Here is a 20616-nt window from a genome sequence, read left to right as displayed (position 1 = left end):
CAACGCCTGTAGGTCTCAGAAATAGTAGCAAGGGTTCTTTTTTTAATAATCTTCAGTCTACTGTTTCAATAGCTAGACTACACATTGCATCTCCCAGCATATATAATACAGCTGCTTTATGTTGGCCTTCTAGCTGTTCATTATTTTTGCTTTTATAATAAGAAATGTATGGAAACAAATGACCCTTTCAAAGTGCCGATCTGTTTAAAGAAATAGCAAACAATCCCAAAGCCACGGAGATTCTTCTACTGGCACAAGAATGGTGGCCCGTCATCATTTCAGGCCCCAAATGAGATAACACTTTGAAACAACATTCATTAATGTTTGAAATCCCAATACAGAGCAATTTAATTCAAATGGCTTTGTTCTTTAGAAGAAACCCAAAGGGGAAGGCGGGAAGGCTAAAAAGATAGCTTAAGTCATATAAACTTTCACCAAAGAACAAATCAAAACATCTGAGGTTCATTCAATAGGGCTGACTGGCCTCAGCGAGAAGACGACAAACAAAGAGGCATTGTATTGTTCTGCAGAGTGAGGTTTTTCCAGGAACATCCCGTTAGATGCTTTCCAAGTGAACACCATGCAGCTGAGAGTAGGTGGATTTGAAACAGCACAAAATCAGTAAAAATCCAGCTTTCCCTTTCACAGGAAGTCGACTGTTAAAACAGTAATGTACTTGTCCATAGTGTGTAAAACAGAAAGGCCACACAGAGGTTGGGCATTGGGTTACTGCTCAGTGTGTCTCAATAACACGGTCCAGACATTCTGAACATCTTCCCTACCCCACCCTGGAACCTTCAAGTGCCAAACAGTCCAAGTCTTTCAAGCAAATTAACAGGAATAACCTCTGATAAAAGGCAGAAACCAACCGTGTTTTCTAGAAGAACAAACAATCCCATTTCCTCCATTAATCTTGTAGAGAACTTCTTAATACCACATTTTGTCACCCTATCTTTCATTCCCAAGGCTCACATACATGGGAAACAGAGGCAATCAGTAACAAGGAGCATCACTGATGATGCTCTGACTCATGAGAAAAGAAAGAGGTGGGGAGGGTATCAGCATGAAACCAATCAGATTCTGCTGGGCTTAGATGTCTTTATTTATTATGATATTATAGACTTACTACAGACTGCTTTATTTTTTCACATGATTTGTTCTTCAAAGTTACGAGTGGAAAGAGACCTGAATAAAAACCCCTCATTCTCATGACCTTTACATGCATTCACATTTAGACCAACAACATGACAAGCACAACCCAAGGTCTTGAATGGCTTCTGCATGAGGCATGATTAAATAGAGAAGGACTTCTCAAATTAGAAGATATGACTAAGATGAGATGTGACAGAGATCAGTGGGATCCTGGCCACGATGAGTAGGAATGAGTTGTTTACTCTCCTTTCCAGCACATCTTGGGAAACGGTGGAGAAAACAACAAAGAGCAGACTGAGAAGAACTGAAAGCAAACAACTCTTCCTACAGCACTTAGTGAAGCTAAAGAATTCCTTGCACGGGATGCTGCAAAATCTATGTGGCTTCAAAAAGTGATCAGCCAAACTCCTCAGAGAAAAAATCCTACTCCCTTACATACAAAACAACACCTTTGTCTGATGTGTGCCTGAGCCTTAAAGTGCTGAAAGTCAAAAGAGTGATACTGGAAAAATGTCACCAGGTGCTTGTCCTGTTGCTGTAGTTTTTCTTTGGAGTGCCCTGTTGACCACAACCAGTGGCAGAGTTACCATGTTAGAGAGGCCTTTGGCACTACCCAGAACAACCAGCCTGACATTATGTGAACCATCAGAGCAACAGCTCATGTGTGTTCCCAGCCTGCAGCAAACATAAGGTAATTTGGATTACTTTAACCCACCCAGAAGGAGGTTTAAGCTAGGCTGAATTGTCTCATGTTTGCCAGTGGCCAAAATACATTTGCACAAAGTTATCTCACAATTAGTCACCAGGAGCCAAGGTTCTGCTGAGCCCTGTGGCAGGGACCACGGGCTGTGTGTTACAGGGTTCACCTCAGCCCCACAGGACGTTTCTGTCTGAGCTTCCCACAGAACCCACCCAACTGACAACGTTTCAGTCATAATCTGATCTTTGGGGTGCTCCTTCCAGCCAAGAGATCACACGGATGTCCCAGCCAATGCTGAGAAGGTTCTGACTGGTTCATGTCTTGTCTACACTGCTGGTTTGGGAAGCAAAAACTCTCCCATGGAGGTAAAAGTAGAAATCAAGTGAAGCAATTCAGTTTTGCCTTAAGTAGAAATCAAGTGAAGCAATTCAGTTTTGCCTAGTTGGCAAATCAAACCAATCGGCTTTCAGGTTAATTTCCAGTTTAATGTTTACAGATCCCAACTAAGGCACCAAGTTTAGCGAGCTCAATCTCTGGTTTCAAGATGAACGCTCAGCATTGCTGCAGCTTCTCAAAGGCAAATTGCTGGCCTAGCCTTCCAGGTTTGCCACATGAGTAAATGTTCTTGCTTTTGAGGGATTAATCAGAACTTCAGGGCAGCTTTCTTTTTCACTCTGGTAACACTGAGGCAAGGAATCCATGCTGACGTCGATAATCTCCCACAGGAATGCTGCTGTGGGAGCATCTGCGAGTGATTAATAACTAGAAAAGAGCAAGACAAAAAGGTTCCAGTTGGTGATGAGGCTCCAATGGATGCTTCTGGGGTGTCAAGAAGATATTCATGCTTGCCTTTCCAGTACACAGATGTGAAGAACTGCCTCTCCAAGCATGAGTGCGAAAGATCAGCAACCCTGGGGAAATGGAAATGAAGTGACTGATCCTTCTGTACCAACAGCCAGGTCTGCAAGACCTTGTCTGTGAGTCGCATGGATATTCTTAATGGTAAGAGGAACCAGATGCTCATTAGTCAAAGATGTGGCTAATATTCAACCAACAGCGTGCTGGTCTAGCTTTTAACCTGTGGGTCTGACTGCCTGCAGAATGGCAGTGGGACTCTAGCAGGGCTGTGTGGGAGTCAGGGATTTCAGCACAGATGGATTTGTGCAGACTCCTGGTCAGATTACTTGACTCCTGGGTTCTCCAATTCAGGTTGGATCCACACCTGGGGGCAACAGAGCAGTTCATCTGGCGAACATGGAATCAGGCTAACTTCCACCAGAGGAGGTGGTGAGGGGTTGAAATAAAGCCAGCATTTAAAGCAATCAAAAACTTGAGTTTCTCATGGAGATGGATCCTCCAAGGCCTCTGCAGAGGGAATTCCCATTGACTTCAACACACAAGGAGAGCTTAGAGGAGCAGACCCCTGAACCTGGGTCAAAGTAATGAATGAAACAAAGTTCTGCTGCAAACGACATAAATCAGCCACATTCATTCCAAACCAGGCCCTGCAGCATGACCCTTAACCAACCTTTCAGTGAACCTGAGATATGGTTTTCAAATTTGTAATGAAACCTGAAACTAAGTGATTTTCACCTGGTTCTGGCTTTCACAGAAAACATTTCACAGCAAGCTTTATTCCCTAGGTGTGATCCCCTAATTTCTGTGTTAAATCCAACTAGTTCTTTGAACTAACAGAACCAAAAAGCAACCTTGTGACAATTATCTGAAATGCATTAAAATTTGTATAAGTGTACGAGCTCCAAGTGGATGTCTTCCATGGAGTTCCCCAAGGAATTTTCAAGACATGTCATTTCAAAACCATGTGCCTTAAAAAGAAAAAATTAAAAGGATAACACTTATTCTAGACTTGCATGTAAAAGCTTCTGCAACCAACAGCACCTCTGAGTTATATCCTTGATCAGGGCACAGTAAGGGAAGAAAAAAGGAGTACAGCCATCAATCATCTTGAAAGCTAATCCCACTAGGACCGTGATTGTCTGTAGAAGGCCTTCTGTATGAAACCCCAAATCTGGAGTAGGCTTTGTGCCATTAATGGGGGAAGCTCTGTTTCAGGTTGTCTGTTAGCAAAGATTCCCTAAGTGTCCTTCCTGAAGAAGGACAGACAGGTCCTGTCCAGTTGAAGCCAATTAACTGGGTATATCTCTGAAGAGAAGACAGAATGAATCTGCATGACTTAATTTGCCATCCCCCCACAAGTGTGTCATTAAACACCTAAAAGAGTCAGGGGACAGAGCACCAAACCAATGAAAAACTCAACTGTGGGAGCAATATTGTGTTTGAAAACGGAGACAAGAAAACCCAGCAAAATGTATCCATCCTAAGAATGGTGCAACTGACCACCAGGCCCCACATTAAATGCCCCCATAAGATTTCTAGTTCAGATGTGGCACACAGCGTCCCAGAGCATCACTGAGTATTTAAACTAGGTCCTCAGAGGTTTATTTCTAACTACACAAAACATGCAGGTGCCCCATCATCCCTGCAGACATGGAGCAAGAGGGACTGTAGGGTAGTGGGGAACCAGTGGGACAAAGTCATTGCATTGCTGCTCTTACCCTTCTCTATCAGATCAAGCCCTGATGGCAGAGCACAAGTGCGAAGGAGGGGACTCAGAAGTGTGTAACTAAATGCCCCTTTATAGCTCTGTTCACCTCAAAAACATCACTGGGCAGAATCCCCTCTTTTATTGGAAATGAAACATGATGCTGGAGCCATATGAGGACAGTTACCAGCAAGGGAGCTCATCCTTTGGGGCTCAGCTGCATTGACAGCCACTGAAGAGGAAAGATGCTCCAGCATTCCCAGGGCTTTGCACCCTGCTTGCTCTGCAAAGATTTGCTCAATAGACACAATCCAATCAACCTCTCTTTGATCAGTGCGTGTTTTCCTTCATGCTGAATTTCTAGACAGGTAGCATTGCCTCACGTTTGATAATATCCTTGTTATAAAGGACACAAACCCATGATTTACTCTGCAAAAAGCATAACGCTCACTGAAAATAGCCTAGGAAGGATATAGCGTCATACCTAACACTACATTAAGTGCAAACTGAGAACCCGATATATTTTAGGAAAATTCAGCACACTCTAGACTAATAAACATTTTACAATATTATTGCACATGTTCATTTCACTTTGTACAAATAATCATTCCCTTCACATCTAATAAGTCTGCTTGACACATTTGTGGCCTTATAAAAACACCTTCAAGGGTCTTGTTTTGAGGCATCAATCATTTATTTATACAAAGCTCAAAGACAATGACTAACAATTCTGATAGTATAAAAGCCTTCAGCTGTGATCTTTGTCTTGCTGTTTGTTATCTCGGAACTCTAAAGTTATTTAAAGGAGATTTTATTTTAATAAATTAAAAAAAAAAAAAAAAAAAAAAAAGCTTGCTTTTTCCCTCTGGCAGCAACATCAAATCAATCAAGGTGAAGGAAAAGACCAGAGCTGTTTGCCTTTTAGTGTGTTTCCAGAGCTAGAAATTTAGTTTGGAGCCCTTATTTGCAGTTTGTGCTGCCTACACAATCACCAGAGGTGCCAGGGCCTGTGAAAGCACAGACTGAAAATCATGCTTCCAACTGTCACCTGTGCGGATATTTGGAGTTGACTTTACCCACTGTCCTGATACAGAGCTTAGATTGACCTCACTAGAAATAAAAAACAGCCGATTCCAAGGGAACTAGAAGAGTTTCAAAATCCTAAGTGCAAAAGGGGTCATAAATCTGGGTACCCCAAAGCTGGTGCACATTTCTGATCTCACTCCTTATTGCAATTTCACCTGCTTTTTCTTTCATCTCCAAGCAAACTCCACCTGCCCACCCCTGCTGGGCCAGACCCTCAAGGAGCAAAAACAAGACCACCATGGCACAGACCCATGAAATCACACTGATTTAGGGTAACAGAGCAGCTTATCTGCAGTGGCAGTTGTTCCATGGTATGTTATGACACAACAGCACTGCACTGACAGACGGGAACTGTCACTGACTTTTTTTGTAGCAAGCCACTAAAATGACATTTCCATTAAACTCATGATAGCTGATCTATGCTCCAAAGTTAACCAAAAGCAGAACCTCCATTCCAGTTATGACCTCAGATACATGTAAATTCAAATGAGGTGCCAAGGAAATATGATAGAAATAGGAGAATTATAAGCACTTACGTAACAATACAAGCATTCTGAAACTTGGTTTACAATTAAAGTGGATGTATAATTAACTGTATTTTACTAGGCCCAGATTACGTTCAAAGCACACTGAAGTAGATTTGCAGGTTTATGGAAACACATGTTAACTGATTGTACAAGAACAGGTTTTCCCCCAAAGCCAACTCTCCCTCGTGCTTTGTTATCATTGCTTTTAATGTCACATGATGCCTGACAGCACAATATAAAAATTAAATGCTAGAAAATAAAACAGCTGCTGATTTTAGGAGAACTCTGAAAAAAAATTCATGGCCTCTGTTTAAGACACAGCAGTGGGGTCACACTGCTGTTAACCCAGCTTTCACTTTCTCCCAGGCACAGACAATCTACTCAGTTGCTCCAGGTACATCTCCAAGGGGTAGGAAGAAAAACCCCCAAAACAAAGTCATTTGTTAGGAAGAAACTTCCCCTTATAAATATATCCCTGAGGATACCCCTGTATGGCCTTGGTCCTATTCCCATCTTGTTGGAGAAAGTTGCCTTTAGGGAGGCTGGTCCATGCTGGTACCAGCTGGGACTGCCCTGGAAGTGCAACAGATCCTCTCCAAGTGGTGCTGGACTGAAGATCTGATCCTTCAAAACCTCCGGCCTCATTGTGCACTTGAAAAGATTTACAAGGCCAATTTAGCCGATTATGATGGATCTGCCATTCTTAAGGATCTGCTCTCACCATGTTTACTCAGCCTTCTTTTTTTGTGCTTGTACCCACTTTCATTTCTATTGGAAACTTACCAGAAAATATACAAAACCTGTAAATCATACTAAAACCCATTAAAACTGAGATTAATTTAGTCTTAAAGGTTAGCTCCATTTTCTAACCACTATTTCTGTCTGCAATCTGTCTTCATCAGACACTAATTAATAAGCAGACACAGCTTTGGAAACCTGCCTTTAATCTTAGGAAAGTGTAAATGCTCATGGTTACTAATGCAAAATCTCAGTACACAATTCATCAAGAGATTGGAACATATAATTTTCCTTTATAACAGCTTACTGATTTAGAGGACTAAAAGCACAGGTGAAGCTGAAAAGAAATATTACTTTGGAAGTTTAAAGTATTTTGCTTTATTTTTTTCTCTCTGCAGTGCCAATGCAGTTGTATTTTCCTAAGACATTTTCATTTTTTTCTCAGGCACCAGGATTAGATCCTCCTGCGTTTTACACCAAGAACCTTTGCTTGAAGTCAGAGTTTGTTACTCCTGATTTACAGTGGTGCAAGTCGTTTGGGGATTAACCCCATCCAGAACTGTGTGCAGAAAGGGGGGGGTCTTGTGACAACTAGGAGGTAAAATATTGCTCTGCAAATTATATTTTTAATGATCACTTCCTTTCATAATGATGCAAGATTATATATTGACTGTGAAGAGCTATTTATGTGCCATGACTAAGATACGTTTTCATCAAACATTTATTTCTCATGCCTAGAACCAATTTGTATTTGATTAAAGGTTTTCTACACGTTTACAGGAAAAGATTATTCACATTGGATTGCTTTTCTCAACAAAACAAAACAAAAAAGTTTGCAAGTACTGCCAAAAGAGCGGTTTCAAATACATCTCTTTTTACTCTGTGCATCACAGTAGGGATTTCTTAATCAATACCATGCTGGCTAGCACAGATACACTGGCATCTGGGCTAGACCACAGCAGCACCACAGCAGCAAATGACTGATGGTGATGGCTCTTTGGAATTGCATCCTTTAGCTGGACCTGAAATTGCCATCTGTAGGGTACCTCGAGATCTACAGATCCACAGAGTACAAATGAGAAGATCTCTTAGGACACGTTTCACTATCAAAAGGTAGGGTGGGGGTAAAACTCTTATTTAGTTCTTGAAGATTTCCAGTGATGACCACTCCATCTCCTCCCCAGCTATTCTGACAGGTACTAGTTGTACTCTGCTTTCAGCCTCTTTCCGCAGATTTTTGGGCAAACAAGCTCCGCTGGTTTTCCAAACCATATCTGATAGGCTGTGTAGGCTGTAACATTTTCTTTCTCCCTTCAAAATGACAAAACTTGGAGCTAAAAATTGGCTTGTTCAAATCATATCTGCCTGCCCAGGCTGAGCAGAAAGCATCGGTGCTCTCTTTTGCACAGAGCAGATTGCCAAATATCTCTGCAGTCAGTCTTCGGGGAGTTAGGGCAAACCCAAACTACTCACACACCCTGCCTTCAGTACCTGACCAAACACTTGGACTGAGATCCATCTGCTTCCCATCACTTTCCCCAAGAAACTGGGAAAAGTGGGATTCATCTCCAGTGACTCCAGAGGTTTCTAATCCAAACTAGTCATTCAGAATCCCACAATAGCCAGTGGGGGAAAATACGTTCCTCAGCGCAACTTCAGGACTGAGGATAAGAAGGTTCACCCTGTGGAGCTGCAGTCTCTCCCCAGTGACAATAGGGGAAATCTAAACTAACCAGGGCCAGATGCCTCCAACTGAGATGTCTCTAAATGTATGCAAGACCATTCCCACTGCAAACCCTTCTGTGCCTCAGTTCTTTAGACAAGATCTCCACAAAGACCAGAAAGGTTTAGAAAATGAACACATCCAAGGCCATGATGTACCTGTAACCCAAAGGACATTACATGACAATGGGTCCATGCCAAAAATCCCAAGAAATGGGCAAGTCCCATCATTTTTCCACCTCTTGCTTTCCCATTGTTTTTTTTTTTTATTTTTTCCTTTTTTCATTATCTCTATCATCACTCCTGCTCTCTGCTGAAGAAAAGCTGCAATATGTCGAGCACATGGGGGAAGGATTCTCTGCAGCAGCATTAAAAAAAAAAATAGGAAAAGCTCCTCTGAAAAACGTTTTAGTTATTAAGACACTTGGATTTTTCAGTATAAATAAATTTATTCGTGAGAGCACTTAAGACAAGTTCTAAGGTTAACAAACACTGCACTATGCAACTCACAGCTGTGACAAATATTTAAGAAATCCGATACAGCATGCCTAAAAATTATTCATTTGCAGGCCTCGTTGCTTTTGAAGATCAACTGTTTTATTTGTAATTTTTGACATTTTCCTTCTTTTCCTGTTTGGCCTGTGAATTTGAAAGGGTTGTAAACACGTACTCCAGCTCTCTGCCTGAGGCACTGGGCTGTTGTCAGCATGCCAAAAAGAAAAGGAAGCTGATAGGTCCTTTGGTACATACCGATATGAAGGGCTTGTAAAGATAGTATTTGCTTGTTTTTTTTGATCTGACTTTGAATCTGGCTGTAGTACCTACCCTTCAGGGAAAAGCAACTTTTAAATAAATGCTTCAAGATTGTGCAAACATTTCAGTAGTTTCAGAGTCCTGGTGTTCTGGGTCAGGGAAGGAAGAAAATACATGTCAGTCAATAGAGATGGAAATGATAAAAAATGGTTAGAGCCACAGCCATAATTTTTTTCCTGGGCTGGGTGACGCGTTCTTTCGACGGCCGCATCACGTGCTGCTTCACTCATGTGCTGCTTCACTCCCGTGCCTTTTGGCTGGCCTATAAAATGCACTGTGGATTTTATGCATGTGCACACACGTACACTTGGAAACAGATTAAAAATACACAGTTCTTTCAAACTCATCGCCCCTCAATCCCACAATTTGCTAATGCTGCAGGATGAAGAAAAAAATATAAGCTTGCTAGTTTTTCTGTTAGTCCTCTGAGAGCTCTGAAATGGTTATTTCCTTCCATTCCTCTGTTTTAGCTAAATTTCTGCATTTTTAAAAAAATCGCTTATCTATTACCTAGCTCCTGAGGATCCCAGCTCTCTGCACATGAGTTGCTGTACCAACATGTAGGTCCCAAAAACTCCCCAACAGGAGCTTAGAGCTGTGGGAGCTGATCCTGCTGAACACAAGGATCTGAGCACAAGGCAGAGCCCGCTCGCCTTGGAGAGCTCATAAGATCAAGGGCCAAAGAGCAGGAGGAGAAGCAGAAACAGAACAAAGCGAAATGGCTCGTTCAAGGCCACAGAGCAAAGCAGTGATAAATCTGGGAACAAGAGCCACATCTTCTGGATGTTTATTACAGCAGAACAAATCAGCCATTTCTCATTTGCCTCGTCTACTTTCCTGTTACTTCCCACCCATAACTCTTCTATCTGTCTGCAAATTGCAAGGTATTCTTACAGGGGGGGTGTATTTTTCAATACAAAAAAAAATCTGCTCCTTACCCCATGGCTGGTTAGGGATGCTGGGAGAACAGAGCCTGTATTTGGACACAAAGCAAGGAATCGGAGCTACTACATGCACCTGGGGAAACACAGCTCCCAAAATACTCTATACCAGGCATCAATTCCTTGATTGCATGATTAGATTTTTTTTTTTTCTTTGTGGATCTTAATTTTTGCTGCTGATTTTTAATACTGAGAAATTGGAAGGGTTTTATCTCTTGATTGGGTTTGATCTGTGCTAGAAAACAGCCTTAGAGGTTACACGTCTGGGTTAAAAGCATAGGAAAATGAGTTTTGATCAAAGTAGCAGGACAAGCTGAAGATCTGGAGGCACATGGACTTACAGTCAGCTCATACCAAAAAGCACCAGGTGAAATCCATGAGACCAGGTGTGAAGTCCATCACATTAATAACATGCACTTTTCCTAAGGGAAATGCAGCCCTGTGAGTCCTGAGAAATATCCCATGACAGAGCATATCACAGGGGCTTCTGCTCCCAGAAAACTTGCAGTTGAAGAGAACCAGAATCTGCAGCAATACAGCAGAGATTTGAGGTGGAACAAGAGGAAAAAGGAGGAGAAACGGGGGTGCAACAGTTAATGATTTTTCAAGGGCCAGAGGAGTGGCAAGGTAAGGGTTTCCCAGCCCTAAGTCCTCAGATCTCCCCTCTCTCCCTCAGCAGAGGAAAACTGCCCTTTTCCCTCTTGTTGGCAAGCTTTGAGCATCAAAACACTGGAGGCCAGGGCGAGGAGAGAGAGCAAAGGGAGGAAGGAGGACAGCTGATACATTCAGCACATCTCTCCCTAGCTGGGAAGCACTGGCTGCTGCCAAGGGGCCAGCACAGGTCCAGGGACTCGGCAGCCCTACAGCAAGCTCAGGGGTACTGCCTCCTACCAGCTGTAAAACCCACAGCAGCCCAGGTTGTTACACTGCTGCCGGACCACCGGGCCAGCTGCAGGGTGTGTTTGAAGGGAATCTTTCCACGCCATGAAATCCTCAGGCCGTTATTCCTTGGATGCTTGGCAGAGCACCGCTGTCACGTTTTCATGGCAATAGCAGCCTGTGGGAGGCAGGATCCCAAGAGGAGACAGTTATGAGGCTGTTACGTGTTTGTGGCACAAGTTGGGTGGGTTTTTGTCATCCAGCACCGAACAGGGCAGCGTGTCCTCTCCTCAGCCTGCAACTGGCCCACAGAAAGCACCGCTCTGCTCTCCCCCCCACTTGCCCCTGCTGCCACACATCCATCCCACCAGTGGCTGGGGTTTGGGGGAATTTGTCTCCAAATGGGAACCAGATTGGAAAACGGATTAGCAGGAATAAGATAAAGAATTAAACCCAATCAGCAGGCGACCGCGCTTTTAAAAGGCACAGATGCACGCGATTAGCTTGCCGCATGTGCTCCAGTCAGATCCCAACATCAGAGATGGGCTTGGAGAAAACCTCAAATCCCCGAAGAGCTCGCCGGGGCCCTGGGACATGCCTTTGCACGGCAAGGGCTGGGTACATCCCCAGAGCCATGCCTGGGAAGCACAGGCTCAGGCAGCCCTTTGGTTCCTCATCCCCCCAAATGCATCCCCCTTGGTGCCCTCCACAGGGAGGGCATCCCCCTCTGCTTGCTCCAGCAGCAGGCAGGCATTTCCATGTCCCCAGCACTGCCTGTGGGACACAGGCTGAAGGGGAGACAGAGCAAAGTTGATCCCAGTCTCACACTGCCTGAATAAATCCCAGACTGTGTTTGGTGGGGGGGCTGGAGAGGAGAAGCAGAAGCAGATTTTTTTTCTCCTCCACACCCAGGTCACTCAGTGAGTCAGGGGTCAGGGAACAGGAGTGCTGGTCCAGCTCCACCCGCTCCCCAAGCAAGGCCAAGGAGGGTGAGAAAATTTAGGGAAGGGCTTCCCACCTCCAGCTGGATGAGGTGATGACCGTTTCATCATGTTGAGAAATGCTCCAGTGTCTCCTGGCCCCACACTTACTTAAGATCCATCTAAAAAGTAAATATTGCCGAGAGACAGAACAGCATCTGCACACTATCAAGTTTTCCTGGATCCCAGGCAGTTCTTGGGTTCACCAGCTTCAGGAGGTGGTTTTCTATTGGGTTGACAGGGATGGGATGGGGGAGATAGCAAGGGAAGAGGGGGAGAAAGGGATTGAAAGTGGACAAAAGCTCTGATTTTTGGGAAGCCCTTTCTTGCTGGCAGAGTATCACCATCAAGTTCTTGTTGCTTCGACATTTGATACAGGTTCATGAGTTCAGTAGGAAAACATGAAACCAGAAAGGGCCAAATCCTGACCCCAAACAGGCAGGGAAAGCAGTGGCCCAGCCCAGGGAGTACTGTAATTTAGCAGACAGACCACCCTATCGTTCCTAGAACAATAAAATAATCTTAATTCTATAGGACTAAATCCCAAACCCAGCATGGCTCTTTCCAATTGGTGACAGCAGAGTCAAGCTGTGTGGTTTGCAACCCCATCAGCTTGGAAGCTCTGAGTATTTTGCAAACATTAATTCAAAGGCAAAAGTCTGCTGTGAGAAAGAGGACATTTCTTTCACTGCTTCTCAGCTGGGGAAGGAGAAGCAGAGGTCAAACATCAACCTGAGTTCCTGTGTGTTAAACAAGGTTTTCTACTTCTTCTGGACCTCACCTGGGCAATGCCAGTTTACAGCCCCCAGAGCTTTGCCCAAGTGATCATGGCAGATTCACAAGCCAGCTGAATGTGCCCACCCTTTGGCCAGCCCTCTGCTCTGACCGGGGTCAAAAGCCACCTGTCTGAAAGGACAATGCCAAAAAAAATGCCCTGGAAGTGGTGGGGGGGGGCCCTTGGCTTGCAGGATGATTTTTCCCAGCTCTGGAGCAGAACTTCAGTGAAGGTGGGTTTAATCCATTGCATTGGGTCACTAGGCAGGTGTGAACAAGGGCAACACTGTGGTAAATTGCAGCACTTGATCTGGCAAATTTGCCACAGCTTTGTCATGTTTTGTCAGGGGTTTATACTTCAGTCCTCCCCCTCAAAAGTCACAGGGTTTTGGAGCTTCCTTCTATGATGTCTATGTAGCCTTATGTGGACACATGGGACCATCTCCAGTGGCTTTCAATCTCAAACACATCTTCACCCATGGAGGAAGACCATAAAGGTTCATCATACCTAATGTGAGGCCTTCTCCTCCTGTTTTTAATCCCTTAAAGTAAACAGTTGATATTGGGCATGTTTTAAAGAAGCTGAGTCAGATGAGTGCATCCTGAATGTGCTCATCTCTCCCCACCAAATAAGAGTGGTGCTGACTTGTTTGTCTTTTCTTTTTTCCAGCTGGGACAGAGATAAATCACACCTGAAGTTCCTGTAGTTTTCAAAGAATATTCACCCAGGAAAGAGAGTCTCTGTAAGGTTAAGGCTCAGCCACCAGCAGGCACCTGAGATGCCTTTTGTGTGCTGACCCTGGGGCTTCTGTCTCCAGGAATTTAGGTCTCTGCTTTTGCTGCTCAAGAAACAATTTTCTGGCACTGACGACTGGTATGCTGCAGCAACAGAAAGATTGCACATGGGGTGGTCTAAGAAGATAAGCAAGGCCAGTTTTGAAGGGAGAGAGAACATCAGTTGTAAAATAGGTTTGACTAGAGTGAAAACCCCACAGCAACTTCATTGTAGTTCTGGATATTCCCAGAGAACTTCACAAACATCCACTTTCACTTCTGCAATGAGTTCCCCAGGTAATCAATCCCTGAGAGCAGCAGAGCTGGGTCCCGCATTCATGATTTTGCTGTCTCTCCCTTTCATCCAGCCAGCCCTCACTCCTGACATGACAGCCACAGAGCCCCAGACACAAATGGTCTTGCCCAAACTCTGTGATTTGAGCCACAAGACTGGGGCCAACTTCCCCTTTCCTCCTTCCCACCCCAGAGCCACCCCAGGCTCCCAAGCCACTCTCACCCCCAGTGAAAATACTCCACCTCCTGGAGCCCACGCAGCCACTCCAGCCCCAGTTGGTCAAATCCAAGAAAAAGATTTGTTTAAGCTTTTTCCAGCATACATTCCACTGCAGACATTGCTTTTAGTAAAGGCTGCACCACAATCCTTTTCATAATGGCACGGAGCAATCTAGCAATATCCTCCTGCACTTAGAGAGTGACTTAATGAAGGAATAGGTTAATTGAAATCGACTTCAGAACGGAGCACAAGCGGTTGAGCTGAAACGTGGCATAAAATAGAAATGAAAAGAAAACCCAGCTTCTCAACACAGCCTGTAGCTTTCTGGCCATACACGGAAAAGAATTATTATTTCTTCTTCGTCTTCTAATATGTTCAACAGTAAAACCACCAATAATATGAAAATAAATTACACCTGGGGCAACCTTATATTGCACTAACAGTCTGGCTCTGATTAGCCTTGCCTTTATCATGCATGCATCGTATTAGTCCGTTTCAAAGAATTCGTGGAGAAATTCATACTTCGACCTTAAAACAGAGAGTAAAAACACAGCTGAATTTAATTACCCGCTGACCGCATGCACTGGGTTAGGTAATAAAATATAGAAGCAGTAAGATATGTAATGCTTTATTAAGCTATCTCAGATACAAGAGCATGCCTGGCAATTATGCCTGAAGGCTACTGAAGGCTACTCAGAATCTCTCGTGGACCACCCAAAGAGAGGAGCTAAACAGAACCTGGTCCTTGCTGCACAGCAAAGACATCCATAAATAATACAGATATATGCAGGCAAAGTGCCTCCTTGCTCCTATCTGCCTTTAAGTCCATATGTTTATCAAACACACATTGCCCTGGCATCAATGAATTCTTCTCAGCCTTGCTCAAGATGTGTTTTTTTAACGCTTTCCCGGTGCACTCTTAAGCCTGGCTTAGGCCCCAAGTTTATGAACGTTTAAATAAAACAGCTAAAAATTAAATAAAGCTCAGAAATGGCTGGATGGGAAAGGAAAAGCCAAGCCTGCCTCTCTGCCTTGTTTCTAAAAGGAAACCTTGGATGCAGTTAAAGTGGATGGGTGAGAACAGAACCAGTTTGCAGAACCACTATGCAGATAAATAAAATATTTAAGAGAGGTGAGAAGGCAGGGAGGGAGGAGAGCGAGCAAAAACTATCCTAATTCCAAAATTAATGACTTAAAGAAATCCAGCAAAAGGCGCAAGCTGCAAATACTGATCTTCCCAAATCCATGGGTTCAGGCAATAATTTTTTAATTTAAAAAAGCAACCCTTTCTTTCTGGTTTATCCAACCTTATGCTGCCCCATAACATGTAAACTTACCCTAATAGAACAGAACTATACAATGAATAATGAAAAAGTTGTGATAAACAGAGGGGGAAAAAAAGCCCATTGAAAGACACAATGCCAGGGAATTGTACTATAAACTGGATAACCCAAGCTTATAAAGAGATTCACATTTTCAGGCCCCCATCCAGGCAAGGGGCCCAGGTTCTGGGTTTCCAAGGGAAAAGACAGTTGTCTGTCCTCCTGCTCCTGCATCATTCCCATAACACAGAGTCACAGGGTGCCACCAAGAGCTTGTTACACCAAATCTCAGCAAAACCTTGAAGTCTGGAGACCAGGCAGCAGGATGAGCACAGAGGCAGCAGAGCCAAGGGCAAGGTGAAAAAGGGATGAGATTTGCAGAGATCGAGGCAGATTCTCTGGCAGGAGGGGAGCCTGAATCAAAACCTCATGTCCAAACCTTCCTGGTGACCACCCCTTTTTCTCTTCTTCCATTTCCCTTCTCAGTTGTTGTTGGCTTAGACTACAGACAATTTAGGGTAGGAACACTTTTGCGTGTGGCTGTGCCATCCCTGGAGACACCACACTTGGTTGGAGTCTGCAGGCTGTATATAAATATAATCACAGCCATAAGAATCAAATTAGAGAGGGATCCAATATTCACATCTAGCCCCTCTTACTCGTAACCAGCTGAACCCAACTTGCAGATCCCAGAAAATTTCCACCTCTGGCAATCTCCTCCCCCGTGCTTGCCATGTAGGTCTGATCTCCTCTTTTCCTGTGACGGGAAATCTGTTTCTCTGTGTACTTAGGTTTAGGGTTTGGTTTTTCTAATTTTTAATAGGAAAATGGGTCCAAAGCAAAATTTGAATCAAACCTTCTCAGAACAAAAAAAAACAATACCAAGTTTGGGTCACTTTTTCCTTTCCCACATGCCCTGGCACTTATTCAGGATCAGAGGCAGACTTTCTTTAACATACTGTGGTGTGAAAGGTTGCTCTGTAAAGATTTCTGGCCTCCACTCTCAATGTAAGATGGGTTGGAAATCTCCAAATAGAGCTAATTCTCAACGACTTCCACAGCAATGTTAGAGGGGAAATGCAGAGCTCCGGAAAGTGGCCATGCTCCTATCTCCAGGAGCTCACAAACACCCATGGTAAAAGGGAACTGAGCAGCAGCTCCATCAAAGTGACACCTCTCTGGCTGGATCAGTATTTACATGGATCACAGTTTGCTCTGCAGTGCCTGTTGGCAAAGTTAACTGATCAGTCTCCCAGTCCACATTTCCCACAACTGAGCCAAGCAGACAGAGAGGGACCACTCGAATACCTTGCCTGCAGATGATGGAGATGAGGATCCAGGGGTCTGCATCACAAAACTTCCCTGTTCACACCAGAGCTTGGGAGTTTCTGGGGTGCTATATTTAACACAGGTTTCCTGAAATCTGTCCCTAGTGCTTCAGAGCGGGGGGTTTGGAGATAAAAACCAGAACTTTGTATGCCAGATCAGGAATTCTCGCAGACAACGTCTGCACTGAGCGCCCTCGCAACAGGCAGCAGGGGAGCCCTGCTCGTTCACATTCTCTTTATAAACAGTTGTTTATTTTATTATCTTTATTTGAAACAGATTATGCAGCAGAAGACTTCTGGAAAAATCTTTTCCATCTGACTACTATTTTTGGCAACATACGGTACAGGATAGAAATGCGCTTGCTCGCCTTTGTTTATTTGTCTTTATCCTTGAGGGCTGCAAGTGGGGAGAAAGATGTATTGGAAGTAACTCCAGAGAATGCCTGTGATTGTCAATGTAAAGACAACTATGGTACAAATCAAAAGTCTTTACGTAGGGCTATCCACAGACAGCACACACAAGACAGAATTAATCTTTCTTTGAGAATTTTTGCCTCCATCCCAGGACCTTTCTGAGCTTTCTGTAGGAAAAGAGCTCAGAAAACCTAACACCAAACCCAGCAATCTCCGTGACCAGAGCTGAAGGAGTGGCTGCTGCTGCACTGATGGGAACCAAAATGAAGGGTGACAAAGACATCTCAAGCACAGCTCCACTGTGATATTCCTACACCACAAGGGACCACCCTATTGAATTAAAAGCATTAACAACTTTTTCTAAAGAAATTATCCAAAACAGCTATAGAGAACAATTAAGATAATATTTAGTTGCAAGTACTGTTAAAAGCCCTGATTCATCTCTGATATAAGAAGTCAGTAAGCCACAGGGATGATGGGCACAGGAAATACACATTTCAAAAGAAGCTGGAAAAGTTTAAGAATGATGTAATAAAATTAGTTGTAATGCCAAAATACAGCTGTGCATTACTATGCATTTCTTTGCATGTGCAAAAAAAAGCCCCATAATAAAATTAAGGGCAGGGATTTCTTCATTTGAATGGATCAGTTATTTTTCTTAATGCCTCAAACACTGATAGTGGATTAGCTGCAGTTCACAGGTACTTTTCCCAGGTATATTCAGTCTTTCCCTTTTGTACCCCCATTCAGCACAAAAATGAAGAAAACACACAAGAAAAAAAAAAAATTTTAACAGAATTGGGAAAATATTGCTCACACTAGAAACTTTGCTCTGAGAGAGGGAAAAGGACCGAGTTCCTGTCAGAAACATTTGGAGAAAGAAAACTCAAAAAACCTCAGGGTTGCCCTTCCCATGTACAACTGCTGAACCTGTCTCCAGGATGCAGAATTTCTTTATGGAACATGAACACACGCATCCGTAAGCCGTTAGCAAGGCTTCCACAAAACCTGCAGTGCCCGTAACGTCTCTATAAAATTTTCACTTAAACATTATTCATTGATCTGCTTGTAAACTTCCCAAACAGCACGTCGCCTAATTAATCATTTTTATACTAGATGCAATCGTGAGTTTAAGCTGCAGAATGGTTTGCTGTGGCTAATCACATCCATGCACTGAGCAAAGATGGAGCTGTTTGACAATTGAATATGAAGGTTTAATTATTCTATTCAGAAACAAAGTTTTCATTAGAGAATCCCAGAGCAGCTGGTTACGGTAATGATGTCCCTAGTGGAATTACAAACAGGATGAAAAGGGTTGGACAATGTTATTTGACTTACAGCCTCGTGATGTTCATTTTGAAAGCCATGAAGAGTTGGACAAGATTCTTTAAGTTTTGTGTTGCTGGTGCCAAAACTCAGCTGGAGCGTGTTTTCACGACACTATCCACTTCCTATTGTTTTGCAAAATGCTTTTTCCACCTTCTGAAAAGGGCTCAGAAAACAATACACCTCAAAGCGAAGATTTTCTGCTAGGAGGAGCTACTGAGCCGAGCACAAACTCGACGTCCTCTGGATCCCCGTTGTCTATGACCACATGGAAATACAGTGCACACAGCTTGGCTTTCCCACCTCCAAACTCTTTTAGGGAGCAGAGGAAATAGGAGAAGGTGCCAGTACCATTAACACTACCTAATATGGCACACGTTCCCCTCGGTGCAACCTTACTCGTGTCATGCAAATGTGGATATTAACTGTTCAAAGATGTGGGTGCTGGGGCACAAGGAAGTCCTCGGTGTAAGTTGGACTGGCTCCAACCCCACATCACATACTGCCCTAATGACTTTATGTCTCGTTGGGAGTGAGAGAAAGAGGAGGGGAACCAGTCCCAGAGTGAGGGAAGAGCCCATTACACTTTGCTCTGTTCTTCTGCTCTGCCAAGAAGAAACCGGGACAGGAAGGAAAAGGAACCAAACAAAGCTCCCCAGTCGATTACATTCAGATCCAGGACTCCCAGTGAGGCACCATGGCTTACAGAGGAACCTTCCCAAATGCCATCATAAGCACTCTTCACTATAATAAATTCAGCTCAGCTTGCCCCAGTCTTTTCTTTTACAGCAAAGGTGATAAAATTGAATTTCTAGACTTCTGTAACATGTGTCCATCTTTCCAGAGGATGGGGGGAGGAAGGAAGCTAGGGGTTAGTGCAACAACATAAAATGTCATGAGAGATCCTTTTTTCTGCAGAAAAAGCCCTTTTCTCTGCATAGCTCCCTCAAGCTATACGTGCTAATGTCCAGAATTAGGTCCTAAAATGTAACATTTCTGTTGAATTCTCTCCTTCCTTGTTCCTTTCAGGACTTCCCCAAATAATTCATGTCCCAAATGTAAGCCCACCATGAGAAGAAAAAAAAAAAAGGAAAAAAAGAAAAAAGAAAAAAAGAGAAGGGGTTAAAAAAACCCTCATGAAGACATATATCCTGCTGAGCCACCAGAGAAGCTCCAGGAACATCAAAAACAGAACCAACTCCAGTGAGTTCTGATGTGGTTTCAATTTTGGATTCTGTCATTGGGAAAGTAATCAGGTCAATCAGAAATGTGGTGGAAACCCAGCTGAGAACATGAATTACTGCACATTCTAGACCACCCAAGACCAGAAAGGGAAAAAAACCCCAGAACTATATCTTAGTAATACTACAGCTTTTATCATTAGGGTTAAAATTATAGTTGCAGTGAAACTAAGGAAACAATACAGATTTGTAAATGCTTCCCACTGAAATCTTCATTTATTTTTTAGCTTGTGTGTCCTACTGCTGTATGAAACTACTGAGAAAGTTCAGTTAGGGCTGAGGGCTGGGGGTCACATCCTCAACGGATGCAAATGTGGAACAGCTCCAGTGCTGGGACGGTTCAGCCCTTTGTTGAATTAAATTCCAACTAGAGACTGAATATTTTTTTTCTCCCTCAGTTTACAGAAAAGTCTATTTGGGGCATTTGTGTAAGTAAGTGGATGTGATTTCTTTCACAAGGATGTTTGGAAATGAGAAACTGAAGCACTGAAGAGGTCTCTCACAAGATTTGTTAGTGTCCCTTTTTTCCTCCTTAAGCAGCTGTGAAAATAGTCTAGCTGGAACAAACATGTGGATTAAAATGGAGATATTTCACAAGTGCAACCCTCTGTAGCCAGGCTCCGCTCACCATTCCCTTGTCACAAGTCCCACTGAATTCCCAAGAGCATGACAGAGGAAAAGGGAGTAAGTGAAGGAGAAAATTCTTTCTAGGTAGTATGAAAGGCTTGGGTAGGGTCCACAAACACCCTCCACCACATACAGATTCGTTGTAGCCTCATAAAACAACTGGACCATGCTTCAGGTGAGAAGAAATGGGAATGA

The 20616-nt window shown here is 43.5% G+C and overlaps 1 long non-coding RNA gene across 4 annotated transcripts in view; it reads right to left on the bottom strand.

Moving 5' to 3' along the window:
* Positions 1-20616, bottom strand: part of LOC138114190 (uncharacterized) — a 207856-nt gene that overhangs the window by 132064 nt on the left and 55176 nt on the right. Inside the window, exons 4-5 of one of the 4 annotated variants that reach the window (XR_011152513.1) lie at positions 2702-2763; positions 1133-2614 (exon numbers count right to left, since the gene is read on the bottom strand). The exons of the other annotated variants lie outside the window; for them this stretch is intronic. This is a non-coding gene — a long non-coding RNA (uncharacterized lncRNA). Of the gene's footprint in view, positions 1-1132; positions 2615-2701; positions 2764-20616 lie in introns of those variants that run through there. 4 annotated transcript variants of the gene reach the window in all.

The sequence above is a fragment of the Aphelocoma coerulescens genome, chromosome 8 (genome assembly GCF_041296385.1).
Source record: "Aphelocoma coerulescens isolate FSJ_1873_10779 chromosome 8, UR_Acoe_1.0, whole genome shotgun sequence".
Lineage (NCBI taxonomy): Eukaryota > Metazoa > Chordata > Aves > Passeriformes > Corvidae > Aphelocoma > Aphelocoma coerulescens.
This window is presented reverse-complemented; position numbering and strand designations above follow the sequence as displayed.